The sequence below is a fragment of the Parasteatoda tepidariorum genome, chromosome 10 (assembly GCF_043381705.1).
Source record: "Parasteatoda tepidariorum isolate YZ-2023 chromosome 10, CAS_Ptep_4.0, whole genome shotgun sequence".
NCBI classification, from domain to species: Eukaryota; Metazoa; Arthropoda; class Arachnida; order Araneae; family Theridiidae; genus Parasteatoda; species Parasteatoda tepidariorum.
In genome coordinates this window covers 57,000,737-57,012,211 of record NC_092213.1, presented here as the reverse complement: position 1 = coordinate 57,012,211, position 11,475 = coordinate 57,000,737, and the positions used below count along the sequence as shown (strand labels likewise).

The 11,475-nt window shown below is 32.5% G+C and overlaps 1 long non-coding RNA gene across 1 annotated transcript; it reads right to left on the bottom strand.

Annotated features, from left to right (window-relative positions):
• Positions 1-8,227: 8,227 nt before the first annotated feature.
• On the bottom strand, positions 8,228-11,469 carry LOC107448041 (uncharacterized). Its single transcript, XR_011638013.1, has 3 exons — positions 10,232-11,469; positions 9,713-9,944; positions 8,228-8,465 (listed from the first exon to the last, which is right to left on the bottom strand). It is a non-coding gene; the product is annotated as an uncharacterized lncRNA (long non-coding RNA).
• Between the last annotated feature and the right edge of the window lie 6 nt (positions 11,470-11,475).

Sequence of the window (11,475 nt, the reverse complement as noted above, 5' to 3'; positions counted from 1 at the left end):
GCTGCACGACGAGCAACATAGCCAGAAAAATAACCGATGATAACATCATTGGAATTGATGACATTGTGTGATCAGTTACATTTTCTAATGATGATGGCACTTCCACCAAGTCAACACTGTTTTCGATTATTTCATCGAGTTCAGAAAATAGTACCATTATTTTGTCACTATCAGTGGTGCTGATGTTACAGTCCAAAAGCATATTTAGCATATCTGATCCAGATACAATAGACCCTTTTGGTGGTTTAATGAGGGAGTAGGTCCCAATAAGGCGGTAGACTTGAAGAAATATTGCTGAATTCGGGTGGTCATTACCACCGCAAGCATTTCTCATAATACTGAAGAATCTCTGAAAAAAATTAACAAATTAAAAAATACACAATGAAAACTAATATGGCCACATATTATCTATAATATGAAAGAAGAAGCTAATACTTCAAGAGAATCTTGATTTAGTCTTGCAGTCATTCCATATTTAAAATCACACTTTGAGCTTAAAAATTCTGCCAGTTCAAGAGTCGCTTGACAGGTGACTCTAAGACCAAAGTATGTCGACTCTGGCATAAATTTCCAGCCCTTACTCTTTGCAAGAGCTTCTCATTCAATAGGGTAAATTAAGAAATCTTGAATTTCCTAAAGTGGAATATGAATAGATATATATTTTCTTCTTCGATCAAATATATGTCTTTTAATTTTATTTTAATCGATTCAAGCTATAAGCACAACTTCAAATATTTTACCTCTTCGCGAATTTTGTTTTGTTAACTGTTTAATTATTGTACTTTTAAATAAACCGCATTTTGCTGCACGTCGGTAAGTTTGATTACTTTTTACATTTTTCTTTTATTTCATGATCTTTTTCAACAAAATGATTTTTGCGATATCGACACATATAAAGAATAATTTTTATCTTAGGATAATTATTCTTAATTCAGAAATATCGCATTTATACCAATAGATGTGTTTCGATAACGACTATTGGATTTCCCATTTTTAGTTTCTCTTTATATTAATTTTTAATTTATTATTTGTGTATATATATATAAATAAATATTTATATACATAAATACAACAATTTTTTAAAAAAATTATCCTTACTCTATTACCTTGTACGGTAGAGAATTAAGCTTCAATTCTGTTATCAATTCAATTATGTATATAAATATATATTTATATACATAAATACAAAAATTTTTTAAAAAAATTATCCTTACTCTATTACCTTGCATGGTAGAGAATTAAGCTTCAATTCTGTTAAGGGTGTTCGTGATTTCATTGCATCAAGAACTGTATTGATTCGCCTAACATAGTTAACGCAGCCACTACTTTCTTTTAGTTCAGACGCTTTGCCGCTATAAACCTGCAATGCTGCGGCAGTGGAAGCACTAAAAAGCTAGAAATAAAACAAATAAAATTGATTGCTTGAAACTGTTTATAAATGTTAATTTTATAATGATAAAATTTTCATTAACACAAAAAATAAGTAAAAATTGAAAGATAAATTGTTTATTAATAGTTAATAATTATTGTATATTAAAATAAAATAGTTGATAAGAAATTTTAAAATCGTTCATGAAATATCTCTTGACATAAATTATTTCATAAGAAAGGCATTTGTACATGAAAAAAACTTTAGAAAGGAAAATTATTACTTTAAAAAATTACCTGAAATGCCATGGCAACATTCATTTTTTGGTAAAATTTCGGCCTAATGTGATCAGGTGTTAGTTTTGGGCATAGTTTTAAATCAAACCGTGTAGGCCCATCACATTCCACAATGGCATCAGAGAATTTTATGCCAACCTTGCCATCAGGTGTCTATCAAGAAAAATTCAAAACAATATCATAAAACCTTCTATACATTAAAATATAAAATAAAATAAAACTTAAAAATGTCACTTGATAGCTAACAATACCATTTTTTAAATTCTTTTTTATAAGGTGTGGACAATCTGAGATAAACCACGACCGTCTAGTTGGATCAGTAATATATTCACAGCTAACACTGTCCAAAGAAATGCCAAATTTTTTAAATATGCTGCGGTTCCAAGTAGCATATTCACACACCACAGCATCAACGAAAAAACCATTCCTTTCCATCAATGTTACAGTACCTAAAACATATAATTTTTAATTGATATATATCTGAATAGAATTTCCAGTGCAAACAAATAACTTCCTAGCAGAAAATACTCAGCACTTTAGATTCTAATTCTAGAGAGCTTGTGTAATATTTTATAAAATTAATATTTTAGTTTCAAATTATGAGGAAGAGTGATATTTAAATATCTTTGTGCAAAAAAATTATTACATAAATTTAATTGCAAGTAAGAAGGTGAATAACAATTTTTTTTAAGGAAAATTGAAAATTTTTAATTATAAAAAATATCATACCTGAGGCAGCATTTTTTGACAGGAAACAAGCAATTGTTTGCACCCACTTTTCTCTGAAGGGTTGGAACATTAGGGCCAAAGCATGGTCACCCTTCTGTGATGTTAGCGAGGAAGGCGTATAATCACCTAAGTCTGTAAAGCCAGGGATTTCCAGGGATTTCTTGTCAAAGACAAGTGTAGGGCTGACCTTCATCTCATCAATAAGAAGACATCCTATAAGCATTAAATAAAATTACATTTAAATAAAATGTTTTATGAATTCCTGCAAAAGCAAAAGTACTAATAAAAAATTCACTTGCCCCTTTTGTTTGCCATAGTCATGACTTTAGATTTCCCTTCCAGGCATTTGAATATCGAAGATTGAAATCCATAGCAACCCTTAACATTCTTTAAATACCTGTAAAGAGTTGCAGGTGATGGGAGCTTCAAAAGTTGGTGACTTCTTAGGTGATTATACGCTTTAGTGCTCTTAATTTTGAGTAACAGGCACTCATAAATCCACTGGCTTGTGTATCGCATGCCAGTAGACGGACTTTTTGCTGCTCTTAAACATGCTGAAATGGCTTCCCTCTGTCCCTCAGGAAGATTCTCCATAGCTTTATGAAAAGCATCCTTTGGTGACAGAGCACATTNAAGACGATACCATCGCGGACCAACCACCTCTACATACACAACACATTAATTCTGAGCCACACGCAGACACAAAGGAGGTGAGAGATGCTCTCTTCGCCTTCCTTACTTCTAAAGCACCAGGTCCAGACGGGCTAGACTTTATGATTTGGAAGCGCGTCTTCGAGGCCGACCCGAACATTTTGACAAACTGGGTTAATAAATGCTTAACACTAAATCATTTTCCAAACAGCTTAAAATCAGCCACCGTCGTGTACTTCGCCAAACCTGGCAAGGACACGACACTACAGACGCTTATAGGCCGATCTGCCTTCTACCAACACTAGGCAAACTACTAGAAAAAATAATCAAGCAACGGCTAATACACTTCTTAGAGACTAACAATAAACAATTCGGATTCCGAGAGGGCAGATCAACAGAATCAGCACTTAAAATAGTAATAAACGAAGCAAAAACAGCAAAAAAGAACAAAAACTGTTAAAATACTAATTATAAAATGCTAATATCAGTCGACATTAAGGGCGCCTTCGACTCAATACATTGGGACCAAATCATAACAAGACTAAATGTTCTCAACTGCCCTAAGCAGTTAGTAAACTTAATCAACAGTTATCTAACCAATACATCAATCGAATTTGACGGCGGTCTAGGACAAACTAAACTTAACACCTACAAGGCGTGCCCACAGGGGTCATGCCTAGGCCCACTCCTGTGGTTAATTATCGCGGACATTTTCCAGCAAGACTTTAATCAAAACAATGTAAAGACAATAGCATTCGTGGATGACTACGGTTTCATCATATCAGGCAATAAACGTAATGAATTAGAAACTAACGCTAATATGGCCATGAACACCTTTAATGATTTTTGTAATAAATATCACCTCAATCTCTCAATTAACAAATGCAACTTTATGACTTTTAAAAACCCGTTTAAACAAAGACTACCAAAGTTAAGATTAATAACCAATCCATTAAATCAGTAACTTCAATTAAATACCTAGGGGTCGTCCTAGACCAACATTTTAATTTTCTTGAACATATTAAATCACTTAGGGCAAAAGCCACAAACATCCTTAACCAACTAATTAAACTAGCCCCGAGGACCTGGGGAATCCAAACAAAACTACTTAAACTCTGGTACCACACGGTAGCAGAAAAAACCCTCACATACGCATCAGCCGCATGGGGCACCAACTTAAACAAAACAGTCATCAATGCATTAAACAGTGTACAAAGACCACTATTAATCAGACTAGCAAGGAGTTTTAAGACAACTTCAAGTGTAGCACTTAACGTATTAACAGGCATTCCGCCACTCCACCTGCAAATACTAAAAGAATCTATAATAGCTAATGCACTAAGGTTTAACACATCTAATGATCAATACAGTATTAACGCAATAGACTATCAACAAAAAATTAAAAGTAACTGCACTCATCCAGCGGATAAAATAAGCTATAAATATATCTCTCTACCACCAAGTAAACCAATAGATACAATAACAAATATCTACACTGATGGCTCAAAAACAGAACAGGGAGTTGGTGCAGCAATCTGTGTATACAACAACAATCACTTAACGGACACGCTCAAATTCACACTAAAACAAGAAAATTCTGTCTTCCAAGCAGAGATCCTAGCTATTAAAGAAGCCCTTAACTGGTTAGATACACAAAATTGCCGAGAGGCAACAATACACACAGATAGTCTGGCTGGCATGCACCGTTAATCAAAACAAAACAAAAGGACCCACACGTAGCAGAAACTCAAAAACAGTTAGTACACCTAGCCAGCAAATGTAACATTAAAATACACTGGGTGGCAGCGCACACAGGCATCATAGGCAATGAATCAGCCGACCAAGCTGCAAAAGACGCTGCAGCCGGCAACGGTCTACAGGCATCAATTAAACTACCCCCATCAAGTCTTAAAAACAAGACAAAAACACTCATAGCCAAACTTTGGCAAGAACAATGGACCGAATCAGACAAAGGTCAAACCACTAAAACTTATTACCCGAAGGTCAGCTACGATAGTTTAATTGGCCACCCAGCAGTAACGCAATTTTTAACGGGACACGGCTTCTTTCCAACATTCCTGCACAGAATGCACCGAGTAAACACAGATGAGTGCCCATGCGGCGAATTAGGTTCACCTGAACACTACTTACACGAGTGTCCACTAACCCAATCCAACCATCTAAGAAAACCAAACCCAGCCCACCTAACGGCTTTTGCAGACAGCCTGTCAAATATAAGTATCATACATAAACTCATCAAAATAATAGATACCACTAAATCAATAACAGACAATATGTAAGTGGCGGCACACAATACATGCACACCCCACAATCAACCACGGACTGGCAAACATTAATATTAATAAAACATGCATCACCAAGGAAAATATTAAAAAAATAATCTTAGGAAATATTTTAAATACAGACAGACATTAATGTGCATGCAACACGAAAACAATGATTAATAACCGCTTTTATATTTAAAAAAAAAATACTTGAAGATGACATTAAAAGCCAATGTAACAAAAGATTTCAAAAAACAAAAAGAAATCTTAAATTTAAAAGAAAAATTTCCAGGCATCAGCCAGATTTAAATGCACGCACATTACATTCATTTCATTCTACTCATAATTAAACCACACGTATATACATATAAAAAAATATACAACGTAAAAAATATCTTTATCAAGGTTAAATAAAATACTTGCACAGGTTCAGTAACATAGACATTATCAGACCTGCCAACTTTTAAATGTTCTGAGGAGGAATATTCCAAGTAGTAGTGAAAAGATGATAGAAATGATTTTGTCAGTTTGCCAAAACTTAAAATTGTTTGAATAACTTACATTTATAAATATGATAGATTTGTTGCAGTGATCAAATCAAATTAAGTAAATTTGAATGAAATATAAAATTGTATCATGACATTAAAAATGGAAAATTAAGGAAAATCCTAAATGGTTGGCAGCTGTATCATGTTCACCTTAGAAATAATTATGTAAAACAAATAAAAATGCATAAAAAATAATTAAATCTGGAATAATTAAGTAGTTCCAGAAATTAAGTACTGATATTTACAAACATTACAATTAACTAAATTCTCAATAAAACATTTCTAAAAAATACATTCATCAAATTTTCACAAAAATGAATAGGTACCAAGTTTTCCCTTAGTATCATACAAATAATATTTACAACATAAAAATTCTCATTTAAAATAATAATATTTTATAACTTGACAGTTTCCGATACTTTCGGGTTTTGTCGTCCTTTATCTTATCGATTTTGTTAGAACGATCGCATAAGAAATGCATTCGTGTGATTAAAAAAAAATTGAATGAGTGACTTAGTAAGACTCTCACTATGTGGACATAGTGAGAGTCACCCACATCTCACCCAACCAAATGCAATGCCATTCCATCAATGTTACCAATAATGTCACTTAATGAGATTATTATCAGTTACAGTTTTCAAAGTTGCTTCCTCCAATAGTGAAAGGAGGTGATATAGGCTTCTTGCAGGACTTTATAAGCCTCCTCTATTTTTTGCATTAATTAGCAATTCGTGCCTCTCTTTGGATTTGGCAGCAACAAGAGATTTTAAGCAAGTGTAGCTTGAGAATTTTGCTGCACGACGAGCAACATAGCCAGAAAAATAACCGATGATAACATCATTGGAATTGATGACATTGTGTGATCAGTTACATTTTCTAATGATGATGGCACTTCCACCAAGTCAACACTGTTTTCGATTATTTCATCGAGTTCAGAAAATCACTATCAGTGGTGCTGATGTTACAGTCCAAAAGCATATTTAGCATATCTGATCCAGATACAATAGACCCTTTTGGTGGTTTAATGAGGGAGTAGGTCCCAATAAGGCGGTAGACTTGAAGAAATATTGCTGAATTCGGGTGGTCATTACCACCGCAAGCATTTCTCATAATACTGAAGAATCTCTGAAAAAAATTAAAAAATACACAATGAAAACTAATATGGCCACATATTATCTATAATATGAAAGAAGAAGCTAATACTTCAAGAGAATCTTGATTTAGTCTTGCAGTCATTCCATATTTAAAATCACACTTTGAGCTTAAAAATTCTGCCAGTTCAAGAGTCGCTTGACAGGTGACTCTAAGACCAAAGTATGTCGACTCTGGCATAAATTTCCAGCCCTTACTCTTTGCAAGAGCTTCTCATTCAATAGGGTAAATTAAGAAATCTTGAATTTCCTAAAGTGGAATATGAATATATATATATTTTCTTCTTCGATCAAATATATGTTTTTTAATTTTATTTTAATCGATTCAAGCTATAAGCACAACTTCAAATATTTTACCTCTTCGCGAATTTTGTTTTGTTAACTGTTTAATTATTGTACTTTTAAATAAACCGCATTTTGCTGCACGTCGGTAAGTTTGATTACTTTTTACATTTTTCTTTTATTTCATGATCTTTTTCAACAAAATGATTTTTGCGATATCGACACATATAAAGAATAATTTTTATCTTAGGATAATTATTCTTAATTCAGAAATATCGCATTTATACCAATAGATGTGTTTCGATAACGACTATTGGATTTCCCATTTTTAGTTTCTCTTTATATTAATTTTTAATTTATTATTTGTGTATATATATATAAATAAATATTTATATACATAAATACAACAATTTTTTAAAAAAATTATCCTTACTCTATTACCTTGTACGGTAGAGAATTAAGCTTCAATTCTGTTATCAATTCAATTATGTATATAAATATATATTTAAATACATAAATACAAAAATTTTTAAAAAAATTATCCTTACTCAATTACCTTGTATGGTAGAGAATTAAGCTTCAATTCTGTTAAGGGTGTTCGTGAATTCATTGCATCAACAACAGTATTGATTCGCCTAACATAGTTAACGCAGCCACTACTTTCTTTTGGTTCAGACGCTTTGCCGCTATAAACCTGCAATGCTGCGGCAGTGGAAGCACTAAAAATCTAGAAATAAAACAAATAAAATTGATTGCTTGAAACTGTTTATAAATGCTAATTTTATAATGATAAAATTTTCATTAACACAAAAAATGAGTAAAAATTGAAAGATAAATTGTTTATTAATAGAATCCATAATAATTGTATATTAAAGTAAAATAGTTGATAAGAAATTTTAAAATCGTTCATAAAATATCTCTTGACATAAATTATTTCATAAGAAAAGCATGAGTACATGAAAAAAACTTCAGAAAGAAAAAATATTACTTTAAAAAATTGCCTGAAATGCCATGGCAACATTCATTTTTTGGTAAAACTTTGGCCTAATGTGATCAGGTGTTAGTTTTGAGAATAGTTTTATATCAAACCGTGTAGGCCCATCACATTCTACAATGGCATCAAAGAATTTTATGTCAACCTTGCCATCAGGTGTCTATCAGGAAAACCTCAAAACAATATCATAAAACCTTCTACACATTAAAATGTAAAATAAAACTTACAAATGTCACTTGATTGCTAACTGTTACACTAGTAACATTGCATTTTTTTTCAATGCATTTTACAACATTTTGTTAGTGTAGTGTTATTCTTCAACTTAATGAACTTTGAACATTTATTCTTTCACCATTTGCCACGAAATACATGATAGAGATAAAATCTGCTGAAGGTGCTGAATCCCAGCCGAGAAGAGACTGGACGACGAGTTTTAGAGAGCGCCACCTACAGAATTTCAAGAGGGAGAGGACAGGCCCGTACTTTACGTTTGTGAGTGAAGATGGCAACGATTGTTGTAGCGTCTCTGCAAGTAATTTGAGAAGCAGAGGTGGGTCTGTTAGCTGGAGAAGTGGTGACCGGGGTTTAGGCCTCCGGTGTGTGTGTTGAAAGAACGTTTTGTTGGAATGAAAAATTTGCCGGAATGGCTATCTTACTACATCCTTTTAATCTCCCCTTTAAATGAAGTATCTGTTTTACAGATATTATTCTAATTGTATTTTTTATACCGTCCATTTATTTTTTTATTTTTGGATCACCATTTGAACCTTCAACATGTTTTTCACGAAATAAATGATTGTGTAAGTTAATTTTTATTTGTCGTTTCTCCTTTGTTGAATATATTATTTTTTGATTTTCATTCTAGCTTCCTTATTTAAAATCTTAATTGTTCTTTTCCAGAGATAATTTTAGAGACAATGTACTAACTACTAAATTTTCTTTAAGACTGACCACCACGTGTGGTGGTACACTTTTAGTCAGGGTTAACATTAGTTTGATCAAGGGATCTTAAGATATTCTAATTTTATTTCAATTTATTTTAGTAGGGTTAAAATTAATTAAATCAGTATTATTTTATTTATATACTTTTTGTACCATAATTTTAACCTTAACATTAATTTATTTAAGCATTAATATTTGATGTACCTTAATAAATTCATTATCCTAAATGTTATTTTTGGTACCTTAATATAATTTTCAACCATAAAATCCCTTTAAACCAAATATTATAAGATGTAATTATGCTTTTATAGAAACTAANTTGTACCATAATTTTAATTTTAACATTAATTAATTTAAGCATTATTAATTGATGTACCTTAATAAATTCATTATCCTAAATGTTATTTTTGGTACATTAATATAATTTTTAACCATAAATTCTTTAAACCCAAATTTTATACTAACCATAGCATTTCTCAAATTCTTTATAAGGAGTGGAAAATTTTTGAGATAAACCACAGCCGTCTAGTTGGATCAGTAATATATTCACAGCTAACACTGTCCTAAGAAATACCACATTTTTTAAACATGCTGCGGTTCCAAGTAGCACCATCACACACCACAGCATCAACGAAAAAACCATTCCTTTCCATCAATGTTACTACAGCCTCTATAATAAGATGGCGCAAAACTGTACCTAAAAATATAGTTTTTAATAGATATATATCTAATAGAATTTCCAGTGCCTACAAATAACTTCCTAGCAGAAAATACTCAGCATTTTATATTCTTATTCTAGAGAGCTTGTGTAATATTTTATAAAATTAATATTTTAGTTTCAAATAATGAGGAAGAGTGATATTTAAATATCTCAGTGCAAAAAAATTATTACATAAATTTAATTGCATCTAAGAAACTGAGAGGGTGAATAACAAATTTTTTTTAATGAAAATTGAAAATTTTTAATTATAAAAAATATCATACCTGAGGCAGCATTTTTTGACAGGAAACAAGCAATTGTTTGCATCCACTTTCCTCTGAAGGGTTGAAACATGAGGACCAAAGCATGGTCACCTGTCTGTGATGTTTGCGAAGAAGGGGTATAATGACCTAAGTCTGTAAAGCCATGGATTTCCAGGGATTTCTTGTCAAAGACAAGTGTAGGGCTGACCTTCATCTTGTCAATAAGAAGACATCCTACAAGCATTAAATACAATTGCATTTAATAAAAATGCTTTATAAAATTCCTGCAAAAGTACTAACAAAAAATTCACTTGCCCCTTTTGTTTGCCATAATCATGACTTTAGATTTCCCTTCCAGGCATTTGAATATAGAAGATTGAAATCCATAGCAACCCTTTACATTTCTTAAATACCTGTAAAGAGTTGCAGGTGATGGGAGTTTTAAAAGTTGGTGATTTCTTAAGTGATTATACGCCTTAGTGCTGTTAATTTTCAGTAACAGGCACTCATAAATCCACTGGCTTGTATATAGCATCCCAGTAGACGGACTTTTTGCTGCTCTTAAACAGGCTGAATTGGCTTCCCTCCGTACCTCCGGAAGATTCTCCAGAACTTTATGAAAGCTTGTTTTTATTAAAATAAATATTATACCGTTATAATCAAGATGAGTGAGACTAATAACAATGTTGATGAGGAAAAAACAGTGATGGTTCTTCAATACGATTTATCAACAGAAATTCTGGTTCAAGAAGACGTCTATCGTTTTCCTCGGATTCATCTGATTTCAACAGTTCAAATTTCCCAACAAACACATTGATTGGGAGGAAAAGAAGTCGTAATCCTGATAAATGGACACGAAATTTACAAAAGCATAACAGAACAAAAGGTTTGGAATACAAGAATAGGGAAGGAAATTAAATACCTGCAAAAACATTTGTCGATACAAAATGCAGATGCTATCAAAAGTGCAACCAAAAAATTCTTTCGGGTGAGAGAGAGGCTGCCAGGAAGGCATTTTATAGTTTACATAGTCAACTTGACCCAATTATTTTCTTAAGAGGTTGTATTAAAGTTAACGAAATAAAAAGAAGACTACCCACGAGGGAAACTAAAGAACGAAGATCATTCGCGATCGCAACGCTCGAATACGCCATCTGGGAAGAAAAACCAATTCCATGTCGTAGCTCCGCCCCCTCCATTACTTATTCCTTCAGTTGCTTGTAAGTCTCGAAGAGAGTAAAGGCTGGGACACACCTGTCATGCAG